Below are 20,839 nucleotides of genomic sequence, written 5' to 3' on the forward strand. Positions count from 1 at the left end.
TGACTGGCAGCAGCTGCCGATCAGCTGATAGCTGGGGTGGGTATTCATAGTGATTCCCATTACCCTGCCTTTTGTTCCTCTCATCTGTTATTTATGCTAATTCTATTATAGAATCATTTTACTAAGTGCTAGAAGAACTTGTGCTGATGTCATACCCATGTCACCAGGAGGGGCGGGGCCTCCGCCAACAGAAAAATAATGTTACTTCTTGGTATCAGCTATGTTGGCTGAGGCCCCGCCCCTTCTTGTCACATGGGTATGACATCAGCACAGGTCCTTCTAGCCACTTAGTAAAACGATTCTATAAAAGAATCAGCATAAATAACAGATGGGAGGAATCATTGGGGTTTAACCTATTCTCTAAAGCAGTAATGCAGGTCCAAATGTCTTATATTCAATGTTATGTTCAGTGCTAGCATAGCATTTCAGTGTAAAGCGATGTTTTTAAAAATTAAAAACATTTTTTTTAATAAAGACAAAATAAGTATAAATGGATCTGTATTTCCCTATGTGGTATCAATATTTATAAAATTGCCGAACAAGTAAAAATGTAAACGTGTATTTATAAATCTTTCCTCTCTTATTTATAAATAACAGGAAACATTTTGCTTTAATGACAAAATCTGCTCTTCTTCATCTGTCAAGAACAGCACTGAGACATCTCACATACTGTATATAAGTGCAGCCTTCTAACCACTTACTAAGTGTATGTAATGCTCTCAATAAAAGATACACCCTCACCCCCCTCCCCCACCCCCATACTTTAAGGGTAAAATAAAATATAAGTGTGATCCTTTAACTGTCAAAATAAAAGTTAAATACTATGTAGTATTGGGCAATAAATTCAGTTAAATATGTCGATATTGCAGATATCTACATAGTACATAGTAGTGATGAATTGGTTATTTCTCATCTAATTTTTCACAATTTGTAATCTTAGGGTAGCACGTACAGATGATAGATAGGGGATAGATAGGGGATAGAGAAATAGATAGGGAATAGAGAGATCAATAGGGGATAGAGAGATAGATATAATATAGAGAGAGCTATAGAGGATAGAGAGATATATATATAGAGGATAGAGAGAGGATAGAGAGATAATAGACAAAAAGATAGAGGATAGATAATAGAGAGATAGAGGATAGTGAGATAGCTCGGTCATAGACAGAAAGATAGATAGGGGATAGAGGATAGATAGCTAGATAAATGATAGAGAGATAGAGGGAGGATAGATAGATAGATGATAGAGAGATATAGGATAGATAGATAGATAGATATAGATAAAGGATAGAAAAAGATAATAGAGAGCTAGATAGATGATAGATGATAGAGATAGACAGATGATAGAAAGATAGAAGATAGATGATAGAGAGATATAGGATAGATAGACAGATGGATAGAGATATAGATAGGGGATAGAGATAAAGGATAGAGATAGATAGAGATAAAGGATAAAGATATAGGTAGGAGATAGATAGATAAAGGATAGAGAGAGATAGCTAGAGGATAAAGGGAGAGATAGATAAATAAAGGATAGAGATATAGATAGGGGATAGAGATAGATAGATTGATAGATAGATAAAGGATAGAGAGAGATAGATAGCTAAGAGGATAAAGGGAGAGATAGATAAATAAAGGATAGAGATATAGATAGGGGATAGAGATAGATAGATTGATATATAGATAAAGGATAGAGAGAGATAGAGAATAGAGAGAGATAGCTAGAGGATAGATAGAGAGATAGAGGATAGAGGGAGAGATAGAGAGATAGAGGATAGATAGATAGATAGAATCACAATGCTCCAAGAATGAGGCTTCAAATAGTTAAATGATATCCTCAGCACTGCTACATATGTATAACACCTCTTCTCCCTTTCTCACCAGCATTAATGCACCAAGGAGCAGGAGGAATAATAGGATCAATGCTGCTCCTCTCTAGGTAAAAGCATTAACTCTTCTTCTGTTGCATACTCCCATCAGATCTCTGGGAGGGATTTACAGGGAGAATAAAGCCGAGAGTCGGACATAAAGTAGTAATATTCCGAACCCCTCTGTATGGGGAAACTGTTGCATTCAGCAACCAGCGCAGGAGCAATAGAGGGGCTAGTGCCAGTCCTTTACTGAGCACAGAGGCCAGCTGTGTCACTCACTGGTTAACCCCATCCCATCCGCTTACTCTGCCTGGATGTTACATACGAGTTCCCATATATCCAATATCAGGATTCACAGGTCATAGATCCCACTTAGAGGTTAGGGTGATCTATTGTTTGGATTTTGAAGACTTCAGCAGACACACATCTGTTGCTCTCCTTCTGCAGACTGAGAATGTCACAGACATGTAAGTATGCATCTGTCTTCATTTCCTTCGCATGTTTTATTGCGCAGCAGCTTTCCCAGCTCCATAGTGTGGAGAGCAGTTTAGAAAGACGTTCTGATCTGTAAGGATTGCCAGCATGTGTCATTAACTCATTATATTATACAGAGAAGTTGATTGCTTCCTGAATGTCTCTCATTGACAGTCACAAATATTCTATTGTCCCCTATGAAGGTGGCAGTGATTGTGTGATGCCTGTCAGCTGCAACTTGTGTTTTATCCCAGTGATTCATTTGCATCTATTCCCCGTCTTCTGTTCTTTATTAGTCATTCATAACCTGAAGAGATTCCAGGAAATTTAGTAAATTCATTATTAGATAATGACAATGTCCATAGGTACAATTATTAGTAGTTGGAGGACTGGCAGGGCTGGTGCACCTGGCGCTGGGTGCCAGGCGTATTTGGCTATAGGGCATTGAGTTAAATTATTGCCCCAAATGAAGAAACTCTCTATATCCAAGTATATACTCAGGTTGTGTCTTATATGTCCAGGGGCACTCAGATCCCATAGTGAGTACTATACTAAATTACAGTTCTGAGGAGTGATAAGAGCAAGACAACTAAGGGATAGGTTTACTATTTCTCCTATTATCCTTCACATCACTTGGGTGTAAATCTTGTTTAAAAGTGTAACCGTCATGAAAAATATTGTATTAGTGAGCTACATGCAGTAGAAATCCTTACTGTTTGTATTGTTATCATTATTGAGTATAGGTAGTCCACATCTCATTCATGTTGGGTGCCTATAGATGAGAGCCTCCATTCAGTGTGTCAGCCGGTGGGTGACTATTGGCATGGCTTGTCCAGGCTGCTGATCACTGCAGAATTACCAGTGAAAATGGAACTGATTGTGTAGGTTGATCGGTATAACCGGATGTACATTTCAGAGTTTCTCAAAAGCATGAGAAAAAAAGTATAGTGCTGTAAAAATAGCATATGTCATGGTTTATAGACATATCCCCGGAACTCTTCATTCCTTCCTTGATAACATGAACAAGGGTATAAATATATGAGAACTTTAGTTAGCAAGATGTTGTATTGCTGTAAAGTCTCTTTCCAGTAGGTGGAATTCCAGACTCCAAAAATGTAGATTTTTTTATTAACTGTGAGCAATCAACATTTTTTGAGAAATGTAAGGGTACGTGCCCACGATCAGTGTCTGCTGCATTTTGGACGTAGCAAGCGTCAGCTGTGTCCAAAAAGCTGTGTTCTACAGTACAAGCACAGTGGATGGGATTTCTAGAAATCACGTGCCCACTGTGCTTGTTTTTTTCACAGCAAACACTGACCTGTGGTGCGTCTTTCTAGAGTGCAGCATGTCAATTGTTTGCTGTGGATTTGCATGCATCCTCCATAGGGAAAACACAAGCGAAAGACCGCAGCGCACTGAACCCTGATAGTGGGAACAAGAAGCTGCGGTTTCCTGCGTTCTCCTGTGAAGGAGACTTGCGGTCCCGCAGCTCAGGACTCGTTGCGTCCAGAACGTGACCACATACCCTAAGACCAATATTACTCAGTTTTTTAGAACGTGATCCAAGTGGAATGTGGAAACCGTGGATCACCCTTTTCTGACTGAGGGGGGGGGGGGTATTCTCAAGTTTGAAAGTCATCTCCAATCCAAATTTCTGATCTTTGGGGGTCCAACTGCCATGGCCCCCACTGATCTTGAGAACCAGGGCTCAGCTCTGGCTGAATGTAGTAGATTACAATAGACATGCAGATCAGCAAAGTGCTGCACTCGGCAATCCGATGCTTTAATTAGGAATGAATGGAGAGGAAGTGTGCATGATCGATCAAGCCCCATTTCCTGGTATTGATGGGGGCCATGGTGGTCGTACTCCCATTGATCATAAAATCATCCCCCATTAAACTTGTAAACACCCCTTTAAAGGAAGCCTATTAGCAGGTTTTTTTACTCCCAAGCTCAGATCCTTTATGTAAAGTCCTTGTAATAGTTATTTATTCTATAAGTCTGTGGCTCTGTTTTAGAAACTCCATGGGATAATTTCCATGCAAATAAGCAACAAGTACAGGGGGCTTGAGCTTACAGCTCCCTGACCTCTCGTGCTCTTTCCCCACCCAAAGCCGGCCTCTTATCAGTGACTGATAGGTCGCTTTTCTCTGTGACCTGTTTCCTCTACCAAGATTTTGTGCAAGCACCATCATTACCTGGTGCAGCAGGGAAAGAAGGAAAGAGGCTGCAATTCTGAAATAAAGGTAGGGATGTCATCATTACAGGGACTTCAAATGGAATCTAAACACCTGTTGACAGATTCCCTTTGTTTCCTTCAGCTGTGGAGCGCAAGTAAAGGAATTGGTGGCCTTTCCCTTGTTCACTTCTGTCTGTGTTTTTAATGCATGTATAGTGCCTTTTAAAGATGAAACATGTGTAGTGTTAGGAATGCAATTTGGCTTTGCCAGTGGTGACACATGTGGAAACTACAATTTCTGCACTACACTGCACTGCTTAGGCATCGTTCTGTCACCCTGGATTGTGACGTGACACAGTGACTGATCAAGACAGCTAAATCATGCAACTCCCTTAAGCCTGCTTTACACCTTACGATCCAGCATACGATATTGTATGCAATCGTAACCGCCCCCATCGTATGTGCGACACGTTCAATGTGTTGAATGTGCCACACAGACGATTAACCCCCGTCAAATGTACTTACCCGTCCATACGACCTTGATGTGGGCGGCGAACGTCCACTTCCTGGAGTGGGAGTGACGTTCGGCATCACAGCGACGTCACGCGGCAGCCGGCCAATAGAAGCGGAGGGGCGGAGCTGAGCGGGACGTAAACATCCCGTCCACCGCCTTCCTTCCGCATTGCTGGCCGGGAGCCGCAGGACGCAGGTAAGATCTGTTCATCGTTCCTGGGGTGTCACACACTGCGATGTGTGCTACCCCGGGTACGATGAACAATCTGACGTGCAATTCTAGAGAAAGGTACAATGTGTATGCGATGAACGTTTTACCGTTCAATCGCAATCGCACGTACCTGTCACACACTGCAATGTACCTTACGATGCCGGATGTGCGTCACTTACGACGTGACCCCGCCGACACATTGTAAGATACATTGCAGCGTGTAAAGTGGGCTTTACATTGTGAAATGGGCTGAGAGACTGTTATGCTTTTGTTGGTACTTAGCAAGGGCTGTGTCTCAATACTGTGTGATGTGGGTGTGCAGCAAAACTGTGATGACCATAGTGTTAGTATGGCCATTTATTTTGTTGGATTCCAAGTTAGAAAAATTCACCTGGAGATAATAGAAAAGTTACCTTCCTTTCCAGATATATAGATGTCCATACCAGCACAGTGCTAATGTAGTGCCCAACGGGGCAGGTGCGTTTAACCTACTCGTCGCCGGGTCGTCAAATGTCGCCATCACAGGGCGGCCTAGCCCGGCTCTGTTGCCACGCGGCGTACAGAAGATGGCAGGGGAGAGATGTTGGGGGTAGTTGTGAGGTGTTTGTCATGACACCACCTGGTATGCAGCCGGGCAATGCGCCAACGCTGCTGTCGCTGTCCTCCAGGGCAGATGGTAGTAGCAACCAGGTGTGGTATTGCTCTCCACAGGTAGAGCGGGCCCTGGGGAGGGTGATGAGGGGTGTATTAATGGCGGCATGCAGTGGCAGTACGGGTAATAAAGAGTCAGAGTCTATGGTTGTGGTTCCAGATTGTTTACTCACTTTTGTACAATGCCGCTCACCCAGGTAATACCGGTGACTTGCTATGAAGGGCACCGTTGAACCCGAATCCCTTTAGAGATCAGTCCGCTTTGGTGTTCGGTGGGTTTCTCCTTGTAACGCCTGTCTGTGGATCCCCTGGCTTGAAGCTATGAGGGGACCCTGGGTTTCACGAGATGTACTCTTGTCCCTATCTACAGGTGCCACAGTTCCGATGTGGGGTCCGCCTTGATGCAAGGCCCTGGATAATATATGGCACTGTGATGTCAGGTGCTGTGTGGTCAGGGAAGTTTGAAACTTTCCCCATCCAGGCAGATGCCGGAAAACCAATGTGAAGTATGAACTTCCCTAGGGTCCTGCAGCCCTGTGTGTTATCGGTTCCGAGGGGAACAGGTTCACTCTCCCCATGGCAACCGTATGAACTTTCTCCTCCTTCCCACCGGAGCACCTGTGAGGCACAAGTGTTCCATTGCTCTCCTGCTGGAGAATTCTCTAACTGTTCTGTTGGCTCCCCCTAACTCCCCCTGCTGGCTGCTTCTCCCCCCTCCCAGGTTCTAGGCTAATGAGACTAGGGCCCCTGTTGAGGGCATCCTATAAATGCCTCTCTGTCAGTGACCCCTTTATTACCCTACCCTAGCCTGATGTGTATTTGAGTGTGTAATGTGTTAAAACCGGGACTGATCTCCTCAGGAACCGGGCTTAGCATTACACCCAATGTTGGGTGCAATACTCTGTGGCGACTGAAGCCTCAGGGGTGCCACACTCAACACGCTTTCACTCTCATATTATGTCACCTTAGCTGGGCAATCCAGTCCTGCAACTTGTGCTACAAGGATCTGGACACTGGCTCAATTTCTTCTTACACATGCTACAGTAATGTTGTGCTTGTTTTAGCACAAAACTGTAAGGCAATGGTCCCCAACCTTTCTGACCTTGAGAGACACATTCAGCTCTTAAAAGGAACCTGTCAGGTGCAATATGCACCCAGAACCATGAGGATTTCAGGGTGGAAATTGCTAATTCCTGTCTTAGGGCCGCTTTACACGCTACGACATCACTAGCAATTGCTAGCGATATCGAGCGTGATATCACCCGCCCCCGTCGTTGTAACGATATGTGGTGATCGCTGCCGTAGCAAACATTATCGCTACGGCAGCATCACACGCACATACCTGTGCAGCGACGTCGCTGTGACTGGCGAACCGCCTCCTTTCTAAGGGGACGGTTCGTTCAGCGTCACAGCGACGTCACAGCAGCGTTACTGAACCGCCGCCCCAATAAAAAAGGAGGGGAGGAGATGAGCGGCCGGAACATGCCGCCCACCTCCTTCCTTCCTCCTTTTCTGGTGGACGCAGGTAAGGAGATGTTTGTCGTTCCAGCAGCGTCACACATAGCGATATGTGCTGCTGCAGGAACGACAAACAAACAACATCGTTACTGCAGCAGAAACGATAATTGGGAAGGGACCCCCCATGTCACCGATGAGCAATTTTGAACATTTTTGCGACAATTCAAAATCGCTCATAGGTGTCACACGCAACGACATCGCTAAAGCGGCCGGATGTGCGTCACAAATTCTGTGACCCCAACGAGATCGCTTTAGCGATCTTGTAGCGTGTAAAGCCACCTTAACACTCCCTGTATCTAGTAGTATAGATAAAGAGATCTTTAGAAAAATTATTTCTAAATATCCTTTATGATATGCTAATGAGCCCGGGGACTAGTCACAAGGGCGTTAGTTCCTGCGCTCATTCTGCCCTCTTAGCATGTGAACACACTCACCATTTTATTCAATGCACACTGCCCAGTGTCATCAGCGGTGACGTGCGTACCTGTGTCCATTGTCACCACCTCAGATGCCGAGCTTAGGGTCAGTGCACATGATCAGAAGTCCCAACACTTCCAGTCATGCGCACTAGACCTATCTGAAGCTGTGATGTGTACACTAGGCTTCATAGTGTGCATGACCAGAAGTGCTGGGCATTTTGATCATGCACATTGACCCGCAGGTATGTGCATCACCGCTGATGACGTTGGGCAATGGGCTTTAAATAGCATGTTAGGACGCCCCTGTGGGTATAATAACATGCTAAGAGGGTGGAATGAGAGCAGGAACTAACACCTTTGCGACTAGTACCCTCGCTCATAAGCATGTAATAAAAGATGTTTAGAAATACTTTTTCTAAAGATCTCTTTATCTATGCTAGTGTATACAGGGACTGTTAGACAGGGATTAGAAATATACACCCAGAACTGCTCGTGGTTCTGGATGCATATTGACTATAAAATGCATACAGCTGCACACTGAAAAAGCCAAAAATGTACAAGGGAAAATATGGCACTGCATTACTGCAAAAGAGAGATATTTAGTTTATGTATTGGCCAATGCATTGTCATATTTTCCCTTGTACATTTTTGGCCTTTTTAGTGTGCAGCTGTATGCATTTTATAGTTACTATGTTTTGGCAGCTAGCACCTGTTCACATTTTGTTGGATGTGTGGGACAGTTTTTTAGATATTTCTGGGTGCATATTGGACCTGACAGGTTTACCTTAAGAAAGAGTAGTGAGTAGCATTCTGCTCTGTGAGAGGGTCTTGAGCCACATCCAGCTTGCAACCCCCCTGCCCGAGGATTAACACACAGAGCCCACATTACTGGTATAATGACAGCTAAAGCTTTTGCACAAAAATCACACCAAGGCAGTAAACAAAAATTCAGGGGTTCCCACAATACCCCAGTTCAGTATTCTCGCATCAAGCATTCCCACCACATTGTCACATCCAGCTTCAAACACCTCCTCTGATACGTAGTATCACCTTGTCTCCAGCCCACCATACTTAAATTATCTGTAAACTCCCAAGGACAGTATATGGCCCTCCCGATCTGCTCTTCTGTGCGGGGCTACTCACATAATTGACCATCTGGAGATCTGCTCTTCATAGCGGTTTGCTAGACCTTGTGCTAGTGCAACAAGCTGGCAGACAGCTGCGAGACACATATCACAATCCTGCGAGCCACATGTAGCTCCCGAGCCACAAGTTGGGGACCCCTGCTCTTAGGTGGGCCTCTATATGTACCGCCCCGCTCTCAGCAGCCGAGCTGCTCGGATCCGGCCCTTCTGTGGGTGGCTCGAGGGTCTCCAAACCCGGGGGCCTCACGGTCACTCCAAATGAAAAGGGGTAGTGATGGGATGGTGGATTTAGGACGTATTTGTATGGGCGGAGCCGTAAGGAATTCGTGACGCCACCCACGGTGTGTGGTGATATTGGACACCACCGCTGCAGTTACGGGGCACTCGGGGAAAATGTTGTGCAGTAAGTTGTTAACCCCTCCGTGGGCAGGGATGGTGGCCCCGGGACCCGTTGGGGGTTTGGCGGTGCAGGGAGATGGGCAACCGGAGGGTGCTGATGTACTCACTATTAGTAAACACACGAGTCTCTGGTAAACCAAGGTGATGGTGGTCGGTGCCCGCAGCCGGCTGCGTTTGGGTTCCCCCACCCGGCTGGTGGTCTCTGTCTTTCTCCTGCACCTGTGTAAGATGGTGGACTGCCTGTGCTTGCAACTTCAGGAGTCCGTTCCTGGCTTGTGGTCGCCAAAGGAGCCCTTTGCCTGCAGATGCTACCCCGTGGGATCTCTGAGCCGTGGCGGTGGCTTTTTATCCCTCTCAGTGCGCTGTTGGCTTCAGTCGGGACTTTGGGTGGGACAGGACCTATAGTCCTGGCCGCAATTAGTTAATTAGCTAGCCCCTAGTCGCTTCTGGACCTAGCTTCAGGGTCTGAGTACCCCCCCTTTGTGCTCCGGTTTCCGAGTCGGTTCCCCAGGTCGGTACCGGCGGGCCACTACCCTTTCCCGGTCTACCTCAGTTCCACCGAGCCGTCTTCCCGGCTCCTGCAGACGGAGACTGCCGTCTGCCTCTTAGCCAAAGGCACCAGGGCTCCTACCCTGGCACCTGTTCAATTTGGGTTCTCTCCTATGCTGGAGCTGCACACAGCTCCTGCCCACACGCCTCTCCAACTTGAAATCTCTACTTCAACTCACTTCTTTCCCGCCCCGGGCTGTCTAGGACTCCTAGGTGGGCGTCTTCCAACCACCTGGTTCTGCCCCCTGGTGTGTCTATCAAGCCCTGAGGGGGCTGACTAGGGTTTTGTGGTTGGCTGTGTGTTACCTGTGAGGGAAAGGTGTAATGTGGGGCCCTATCTGTGACTACCTGGCCCGGCCAGGGCGTCACACTCCCCTTTGGTTAAACACAGACCGTCCGCGGGCTGTCCGACCATGACCGGTTTATTTTGTTTTTGAACTGAAAAAGATAAAACATGTTTACAATCATAATAACATATTTACATTATATGAAGGCTTAGTTCTTCCCTTAATGGGAGGCAGTTTACTTAAACGTTGCAGTAAAACATTTTTATTAACCGGGAACGGGACGGGACTGGGTCCTTTTCACCTTAACCTACCCAAGAAAACCTAGCCCTGGTACTGCCTCTAAAAACCAGGTCAGCACCCCTTTTCCCCAGTCTAGGAAACGGGTTCGGGTCTGGGTGTTGCCCACACGCGCCGGGTAATAAGTTCCTTACCCGGCAGTCTCTCTCAGAGGCCCCACATCCAGGGGACCCCTGACCCAGAGGGTAGTCATCGGTTTCCGTGGTGATGGGACCTCGGCCTACTCTGCCGCAGGCCCTTCCTCCAACCAGCCAGAGACTGCAGGACGATGAAAAGGGCGGTCAGGGACTATTTACAAGGCCAAATAGTTTTTGGGTTGGCCTGCAAGTTCTCAGCCATGTCATTATTTAACTTATAAAATGGGGACATCAACAGGGTCCCAACAGGGACTTGCAGAAAGGTAGCCGGGAACCGCTACCATTTAAAGCACCTCCGCTTTCCTCTTCTCGCGGGCGGCGATCTCCCGGCCCGGCTGGCGCTACTGCCACTCCCAGTATGGAGCATCTGCCTGCTCCTGCTCACTCTGCGCGGGGGTCGGGCCCAGCCGGAGGTCCCCTGTGCCGGCTACGACCGACACTCCCTGCACTGGGGAACCCTGCTGTGTCATGGCCTGCTCAGCCGCCTGGCAGTGGCAGCCCCGCGGTGCCTCAGCCGAGGCCTGGGTTTTGGGAGCGGCCAGCTTTGCCCGCTGGGCCGACTTCCAGTCAACAGCCACTTCCATCTTGGCCGGGCGGATTGCCGGGGCCGTGGTCGACCAGGGCACGGCCTCTTCCGGGACCGGCGGGTTCACGACGGGACAGGGCACCCTCCGGAGGCTGATCTTTCTCGGAGCTGATATTGGTGCCGAGGCGGCAACGGGGTGGCTGTCGGCGGCTTCCTCAGGCGGGTCCTCACGGGCTGGTGGGACGGACTTCGCTGTCACTGTTGATGGCAGCGGACCGAGCAGGGGCTCAGCAGCAACCGGTACGGACAGCGGGGAGGCAATATAGAAGGTAGGGGCAGACCGGGTCCCTCAGCCTGATCGGCCGCCGTCTGCCTCCTAGCCAAAGGCACCAGGGCTCCTACCCTAGCACCTGTTCAATTTGGGTTCTCTCCTATGCTGGAGCTGCACACAGCTCCAGCTCACACGTCTCTCCAACTTGAACTCTCTACTTCTACTCACTTCTTTCCCGCCCCGGGCTGTCTAGGACTCCTAGGTGGGCGTCTTCTAACCGCCTGGTTCTGCCCCCTGGTGTGTCTATCAAGCCCTGACGGGGGTTGTTTAGGGTTTTGAGGTTGGCTGTGTGTTACCTGTGAGGCAAAGGTGTAATGTGGGGCCCTATCTGTGACTACCTGGCCCGGCCAGGGCATCACATATACTTCTGCAATGATATTGAGTTTATCAATATTGCACCATGAGCGCCATGTTAGTTTTGTTTTGTTCTCTGTTGGCTTCCTTTAGTGAGTATTTTCCATACTGTATTTAACCACCAATATTGTGCTCTTTTTTTGTACACATCTGTTACATCTGAACATTGCTGAGTTCCTGAGAGTCGCTCTGTGATCCGTGAATAGCATACTGCGTTAAGGGTTGTAGACTTCGCTCACAGAATTGACCCCATGCGTGGGGTTTACATCCGGAGGCTGCAGACCTTTTACATACCTAGTACTGCTAACAACTGAGTTACAATTGAATCTAGTCTGAGCAATTACTAATAAATTAAAGTCCAAATGGATGTATATTACTTGATACATTGTAGAACAAATGTAATTGGGCTGTTACTGTTCAGCTGTTGGGAGAAGTATGAGGTCCGGATGGCTTTCCCACCTCCGAACGTAATCTGTGTTATTTTCTCGAGAAACATAGTCTCATAGACCCTGCCAGGAAGGCATTATGCAGAGAGGTGGGGAGTGATGACAGTACTTGAGGTTTTCTTTGCATTTTACTTTGCACAGATTACCGGTATTTGAAATGTAATGGTCGTAATTGGCCACAGTTAAGCACCAACATAATTATTGAACCTACATAACAATTGAAGTACCCCATGTCATGAGGACATTAGTTACAGGAAATATAGCATCAGAAAATGTACTACTTTGCTGTATAGACTGGGGCAAGGTCAGCAGAGATGTGAAATTAATGGCTGATTATGGCACGAAAGGCTGGGATAAGACAGAATAAACGCACTATGCACTATACACAAAAAAAGACTGCATGGATCTTTCCTGTCTCTGTACTATGTATATTTTTTTTTTTTTACTTTAGATCAGTGTTTGTAATGGGTAATTCCCTTTGCACCACTCCACAGGCTCAATGTGTCCTTGGGACAACTTCCCACCAAGTTACCGCTAAACTCAGAGAACAAAGTATTTCCAAGGAACCAGAGTTGTAGTTTCTATCTTATTTTTCTTTTTTAGACTCAGCTCGATGAAATACTGTATATATAAAATCCTAGCCGAGCAGGTTGGCACCGTATTAGACACAAATGGCGCCCCACTCAATGTAGGCTGACCCTAATCTCAGCATACCTTAAATCACCAGATAATAACCAAAGACCGAAGTGGAATAAGAGAAAAGTAAAACACCCAATTTAATGAGTATACTTAGACAATCTAATGTACTGTAATTACGTAAAAAGTCTGCCTAACGTCAATACATTGATAAATTCATACAGAAGGTAAAATTCAAAATTGATAAAAGAAGCAGCCCTAAAAATGCACTTGTTTCACTTATCTCAAAGATGGGCACATCTGCTCGGCGCATTTCCCTTTACTCATGGGGTTCTTCAAGAGCTATTTAATGGGGTCTTGTCAAGAGAATGAGCTCGGTGAGCGCTTCAGTCTGCTCTGAATGGGTTCCATATAAAGTGCAAAATTAAGGGAAAAAAAGGGCAGATAGATGATAGATATTGTTAACAAGCAAGTTGTGAGCTGTTACACTCCCCTAATACCATTGTGCAATCCAGGCATAACGCTGATATGCACGTGAGAGGTCTCCGTGTGTCAAGTATCGCTGCATCCACTGATTTCGGAGCCGTCCAGTGTTGGAACTGGGGAAGGAAAATAGGTTTTAAGATGCCGTGGTCTGGTGAGCGCTACCAAAGAGACCAAGATCTTGGAGGCTGGTGATTAGTTTAGTGAACACACTATGCTTTTCACAATTTTTAATCCTTCCCTAGGCCTCCGACACACATCCGTGCCGCTGGTGCTTGCTTGTCATTTTCTACACGTACCGTAGACACGTACACAAGTGGACAAATGTTTTCCTAATGTATTGGACACACGTAAGTATTTTTGAACGGAACGTGTGTCCGTTCCGTACTTACGTGTGTCCGTGAGTTTCTCACGCTGACCTGTCCGTTTTTCTCCGGCATCACGAGTGTCACACGGTCTGTACCCGTACCACACGGATGTAGTGTGGATGCGGTCCCATGTGACACGCGCCAGAGCAAAACGTGTCATTATTTTAAAATAAAAAAAACAAATACTCACCTCCACCAGCCCTGCAGAATCTTCCACAGCAAATAGTTTCTGCCATCCGGCGCTCATTATGAGCGTGTTAAGGAGGTGGGCATGATGCACTGATCTTCGCCCCTCCGCTCGGCCGGAAATAGCATCAGCTGGGAGTGGGCGTGGCTGGAGCCGAAGATCAGCACCCTGGACAGCAGCAAGGACCACGTGAGTATGTAAATTACCGGTTCTCCGTGTGTTATCGCGGATAGCACACGGAGAACACACGTGGCCCGCACGTAACAGAGACATTTACTTACCTCACGCAACACGCAAGGAAAATACATGTCTCGCAGCACGTGCGTGATTTTCACGTCAGTGTGGCACAGGCCTTAGGTCGTATTGTGCCGCCCCAGCAGAGGATCAAACTGCTTGGATCTGGGGGTATTGTCCGTTTGAGGGTCTCCAGACCTGGGGGCTTAGGGGCCACACTCTAAAGTAAAAGGGGGATATTTACAGGGGAGTTACAGTTCGTGATGCCACCCGTGGTGTGCGGTAATTGGGAGTACCGCCGCTGCCATTGGGAGTACTCTGGGTGATGGAGTGGGGCAGCAAGGTGTCGCTGCCCTCCAAAGGTAGGGATAGACCCCGGGACTCTGGATGATGCTGGATGCCGTGAAGGCGAAATCACTCAGGTACTCACTCAGCCAATAAGCAGACAACCGAGTAAACCAAGTCTCTGGGTGCCACTGCCTCTCAAGGGGAGCTTGTCCGGGTCCCATTCTCTGCAGTGCTGCCTGGTGATCTGTGACCTACATCCTGGAACAAAGTTTAAAGTCACCTTAGTTGCCCAGTAGTCTGGAACTTGCTGGGCCCCGCTCTCCACTGTGGCTAAGTGTGGGAGCCTGCTCTCATGGCTCATGCTTGGGATTTTAGTGAGCTGCTTGTATGGAAGGCCCTATCCCCCTCGTTGCACTAGTGTCCCAATTCTGGAGCGAGTGGGAACAGTCCATAAAGGCTCCGTTCTCCGCAGGTTAATTGCCGGGTTGCCTGAAGTTTCTCCCCGAGCTAGGGTTCGTGTACCCTGCCGTGCCTTCGGTCCCGGACTGGTGATAGGACCAGGCTGCTGACTGTTTTCTTTACCAGGTCCAGGCACCTTGCCTCAATCCCCTGCGACCAGGGGTCCGACTCCTCTAGGTCCACACCACCGTCTGCAACCTAGACAGCTTCTCCTGGGAGCCACTACTCCCAGCTTCCTCTGAGCTCCTCTCAGCTCGAGGGCTACTTCCCTTCTCCTACTACTCTTTGCTACTCCTTCACTTCACTCCTCACCTCCCCTTCCTGACCCCTAGGTGGGCAACCCTATTCCGCTCAAGCTGCCCACTGGTGTGTCTGGTGGGTGCGGTGCAGGGTGTATCTAGGATTTGATTTGCTGTTGGAGGCAGCACTGTAAGATGGGCACCCAGAGCCATGAGGGATTTGAATACTGCACTAAAGACAAAGAGCGTGCAGTACCCTGTGACGACTTGATAGTCAAGGGGCATCGCAATATCGTCTATACATTCATTCCAGCCATCGGACAATAGAGTGGATAATCTGAAAATCCAATAGAATTCCTTATTGGTGAGTCTCTGATACCGCTAGGAGATCTTCCTCTCTTTTGCAGTGCTAACCAGGCCTCGGCATTTTCAACCCTATTTCGTTTCCCTCTAAAGTGCAAGCTGTGGTTTATAGTGTGGTCTTATTCTTCTCTGGCCTTTGGCTATTATCTGATGATATAGGGTATACTAGTGTAAGAGGGTGGTCGCAACCCCAGAGAGAGAGAAGATGCCCCCTGAAGACATCACATAGTTCTGAAGCATTTATTGAATGTGTTGTATGGGGTTATTAATGTATTGTTACTATAATGTGCAGTTTTATGGGGCTACCACTTGATGTCACCCAAGATTAGGACACTGACACTAGGAACAGGCATAGATATGCAGTTGAAGGCTAAATCTACCTGGTAACAGACAGTTGGGAATTTGAAATTAGCCTATAAGGGAGTACCTTGTGCATAGGTAAAGAGACTATTTCTGTGGAAACGACAGTTAGGGCCCAGCCTGGGTCGGAGTCAGGCCTCAGGCCTGTGGAGCAGCAAAGTCGCTGGCTATGGGGAACTTGTAACAAGGAAAGTGGAAATAAAGTTACAGTGGTGTGCAGATAGAGACGGTTGAAGTTAGTTAAGTTTGGGACACAAACAGAGCAGGAGCAAGGGGACGAGAAAGAAACCAGAATGAAGGAAAGTGGGACACCTCTGATGATGGAGTAAAGAAGGAGACACAGGAGAGAGGGAGCTGCCAAGAGAGACACAATATGGACCACACTACTGAGTCCTGAGGCTGGCACAGGTTCCTGCAGCTGGAGGCCTGAGAAAGTCTGAGGAAAGATTGTGGCTTGCTGGGAAGCAGAGAGGCAAATAGGCGTAAGCTCTACAGGCACCTTTTTGGGACTGTGGTGCAGAGTAGTGTCTGAGGGCACTGTATCCAGTAGCTCATTTCAGTGGCGGCCCTGAACTACCTGTGTGAGGTCTCAAAGCCTGTAACAATACGTACCTACCAGAGGTGAGAAAGACAGAAGGATGGAGTCAATGTACAGCTTTAATAAAGAAAACCTGTGTAAGTTGCCTGGTTATCTTGGACGATTCCTTGTTGCTAAGGACGATGCCGATGATCAGGAGAGGACCACTGTGCTGGAGAAATCAGTTATTTCCCTGTGGGATGATCCCCAGCCCTCCATATTCCCCTTACTGCTTGATCCATGTGCTCCTGTGTTTTCTGTGACGGCCGCGGCCGGGGTGCGCTTCATGCCCTCCGGACATGGGACCGCGACTATTGCTGAGGCGCCCCCTGCCCACTGTTATACTAGGACATTAACCCTCATTAGGCAGGGGTGTCGTTTGCTTCTTATAGAGTGTCAAACTCTTCAGCTAGGCAGGAATTGTTATAGGCCTCCAACACACATCCGTGCTGCCGGTACGTGTTTGGTACATTTTTGCACGTACCAGCGGCACGGAGACACGTACACCAATGTTACCCTATGGAAACAGGCACACACATGTAAAATTAACATGGAACGTGTGTCCGTGTCGTTTGTATGTGTGTGCGTTTTTCCACATGCTCAACATGTCCGTTTTTCTCCAGCATCACGCAGGCACAGACCCGGTAAAGTCAATGGGTCCGTGTCTGCATGTATGTGAGACGTAGCATGTCCGTGTGCTACCCGTACCGTCTGTGTGCGTTTTTTTGTTGAATTCTGGATGCGATGTCGGTCAATCTCCCTCTGTGGTCGGTCGGTATCTTTCGCTGTCAGATGGTCGCTCTGTCTGTCTGTCTCTCTGTCTGTCCCTCTCTCTGTCCGTTGGTCGGTTTCTCCCCCTCTCGCATACTCACCGATCCCCGATCACTGGCGTGGCGCTGCACAGCTGTCAAAAACCTCCGGCGGCTTTTACTTTTTTGAAAATGCCGGCCGCTCATTATTCAATCTCGTATTCACTACTTCCTCCGCCCACCGGCGCCTATGATTGGTTGTAGTCAGACCCGCCCCCACACTGAGTGACAGCTGTCTCACTGCAACCAATCAGAGACACTGGTGGGCGGGTCTATATCATGCAGTAAAATAAATAAATAAATAAATAAACAAAAATGACGTGCGGTCCCCCCCAAATTTGATACCAGCCAGGGTAAAGCCACACAGCTGAAGGCTTGTTCAGGTTGGGGGGCTCCACGTTATGGGGAGCCATCCAGCCTAACAATATCAGCCAGCAGCCGCCCAGAATTGCCGCATCCATTAGATGCGACAATTCCAGGACTCTACCCAGCTCATCCTGAATTGCCCTGGTGCGGTGGCAATTGATGTAATAAGGGGTTAATCATGACAGGCGTCTCCCTGAGATACCTTCCATGATTAACCTGTAAGTTAAAGAAAAATAACACACACAACGAAAAATCCTTTATTTGGAATAATACACAAAAACAAACACCCTCTTTCACCACTTTATTAAGCCACAAATACCCATCCAGGTCCAACGTAATCCACGGAGGTCCCATGACGCTCTCAGCTCTGCTACATGAAGGTGACAGGAACGGCCACATACCATGACCACTCTCTGTCAGCTCCACGCAGCAACTGAGGTGAGCCACACAATCAGCGATGACGTCACTCAGGTTACTCACGGCCACCGCTGGATCCTCCAACTGTGACAGCAAGTCGCCCAAGTGACTGAAGTGAGCTGAGCGATCTGCCATGAAGTCACAGGTGAGTTGCAGTCTCGGGTGGAGGACTCCAGCTAGCCACGGGTAACCTGAGTGACGGCAGCGATAATCACGCCGCTAACTTCAGTCACTCATGGTATTATCGGTCACCGGTGAGTCCTTCACGGGTGACGGCTAATCAGGACGCCACAGACAGACAGAGCCGTGGTATGACAATGAAGTCGGGTGAAGTTCATCCGAGTTCATTGTCATCGCTCGTCTCTGTCTGTGTCTGCTGTCAGCGGGTATGTAGCAACGACATTTTACCACAAACACGGATCATTTCAAACGGACACCACACGGACATTACACGTACATATCTCACACATACACAGACATGCCACACGCACACACGGTGAGCATACGCCATCACATGGATGCCACACGTACCGGCGAAACGGACATAAAAAACGGAACACGGACCCGAAAAACGGAACATGAGACACGTACATGTTGTTTGCGGAAGTGTGGCAAAAGTCATATGTAGAGCCTATTAAAATCTTTTGCTATATATGTTATTATTGGTTTACATACTGTATGTTATGATTGTCCCTGGGGCCCGCAGGTTGTATTTTAGCTCTAAATTCATAAGTGATGTACTTGTCTAATGGCTACCTATCACTCTTAACAAATTACTCTATCCAATTTGCCATTTATACCTGTGTAATTTTGCTACACATTTTTTTTTTGCCAACCTTCTCTTTTTTCTAATTTACTTAAAGGGAATCTGTCAGCAGGTTTTTGATATGTAAGCTGAGGGTAGCATGCTGTATGGGTTAAAAAATAAAATCCAACTATGCATCTCTTATGAGACTCCTTGCTGTTGTTAACTTAAACTAAAGGCTTTATTACTTGGTGATTAACATTGCTAGGTCTTGCTGGCTCCTGCCATGATTTCCAGCATGCCCTCTTCTGTGATCGACACCTCGCTGTCAATGTACAATCTCTATAGAGAGCCTGGTATGAGCAGGGCAGCCCTCCCAGCTTTGCTACATGACTAAGGCTTAAAATGCAGGTTGTGTCAGAACAACTAAATTATACTTTTACACTCTCTGGTACTCTGTAAATTGTATAAATTAGACTCCCATTAATTGCAGTGGACATAAGGTTTACACATGTCACTACGTCTATCAGACAATTCATGAATGACTTGTGTATCTCCATGTCTGCCTGCAGTTACGTTTTTGAGAATACTGATGATCTGACCCGTGGAAGTTTGGTTCCACGTGATCCACCAAACTTCAAATTAAGTTTAGTTTGGGACCTGAACTTGACCTGAACCCCAATGGAAGTCACTAATTGGGCAGTTCGGGTTTCTACCCACATGCAGCCATCCATAAACAGAGCACTTCTGGGGAAGGGAGGGCAGGATTTTTCCATAATTTTTTTTTTTGGGGGTGCACACTACATCTGATCACGCTGTTGTTACCCCAGTGTGAGCAGTTGAAACACCGCAAGTGGCTCACACTGGGCTGAGCAACCAATGTACTTGAGTAATGCGATGCTCGCACGAGTGAAGTTCATTTGTAAAGAATCCAAATTCCGAACCAGAACTCAATTTTTTCATAAAAGTTGGAACTCCAAACCTTGGTTTGGCTTTTCTGTAGATGAGAATTAAAGAAAAAAAAAAAAAGTTACCATGTTAAAAAAGATATTAATGAACATGGAGTGTTAAAATTAATTACATCAGAGTCTTCAACATATACGGTTCAATGGTAGATAATAAAACAGTGAAATTGAATACCAGGAGCTTGACAGGTAACAGAAATAAGTGAAACGATGTTCCAGAACAATAGCATGTCTTTAAAGCCACAATTACCTTTGTCATTAGATAATCGTTTCCTGAGATTTGTATTAAAGTGATGTAAATCAGTCTCTTCCCTGCTGAGTAAGGCCTCTTTCACACGTTAGTGATTCTGGTACGTTTGTGACAGTTTATATACGTATCAGAATCACTGACATATGCAGACCCATTAAAATCAATAGGTCTGCGCAAACATCAGTGATTTTTCACTGACCATGTCTCCGTGCAACGTACACGCATGTCCGTGTGCTCCGCATGGAGACATGTCCATTTTTTCTGGCATCACTGATGTCCCACGGACCACACTATGGTGTGGTCCGTGAAACACGTACTAGAAAAACATGTACATTGAAAATAAAAAGCATTTTATACTCACCCATCTCCAGCAATGCTGTGTTCAGCCTCTGCTCTCCGCAGCTTCCTACTCTGCCAATTACTGTAATGCATATTCATTTATGCAGGCACAGCTGACCCGGAAGTAGCTGCAGAGGTCAGACAGCAGCGGCCGGATGCAGCACCGCAGGACTCTTCAGCACCACGGACAGCAGGACAGGTGAGTTTATCTCCATGTGCAATCACATCACTTATCATGGATTGCACATGGACAACCCACAAACCCACATGTGCTGTGAATCACGTCACATGGAGGGACATATGCTTTTTTTACACGTCAGTGAAAAATGTCTGTGTTTTTCACTGATGTGTGAAACAGGCCCAAGGCTGTGTTCACACATTACCTTTTTGTTGCTTTGTTTCTACAGGTAAAATCTGCTCTCTTAGGCCTGTTTCACACGTCAGAGA

At 47.1% G+C, this 20,839-nt stretch overlaps 1 protein-coding gene across 1 annotated transcript in view; it reads left to right on the forward strand.

Moving 5' to 3' along the window:
• Positions 1–1,996: 1,996 nt before the first annotated feature.
• The window catches only part of LOC142304089 (prolactin-releasing peptide receptor-like), a 409,557-nt gene continuing 390,714 nt past the window's right edge, over positions 1,997–20,839 (forward strand). The window contains exon 1 of the mRNA XM_075346111.1: positions 1,997–2,338. The gene's annotated coding sequence lies outside the window, so the exon portion shown is untranslated. The remainder of the gene's footprint in view (positions 2,339–20,839) is intronic.

This window comes from Anomaloglossus baeobatrachus, chromosome 4, assembly GCF_048569485.1.
Source record: "Anomaloglossus baeobatrachus isolate aAnoBae1 chromosome 4, aAnoBae1.hap1, whole genome shotgun sequence".
NCBI lineage: Eukaryota > Metazoa > Chordata > Amphibia > Anura > Aromobatidae > Anomaloglossus > Anomaloglossus baeobatrachus.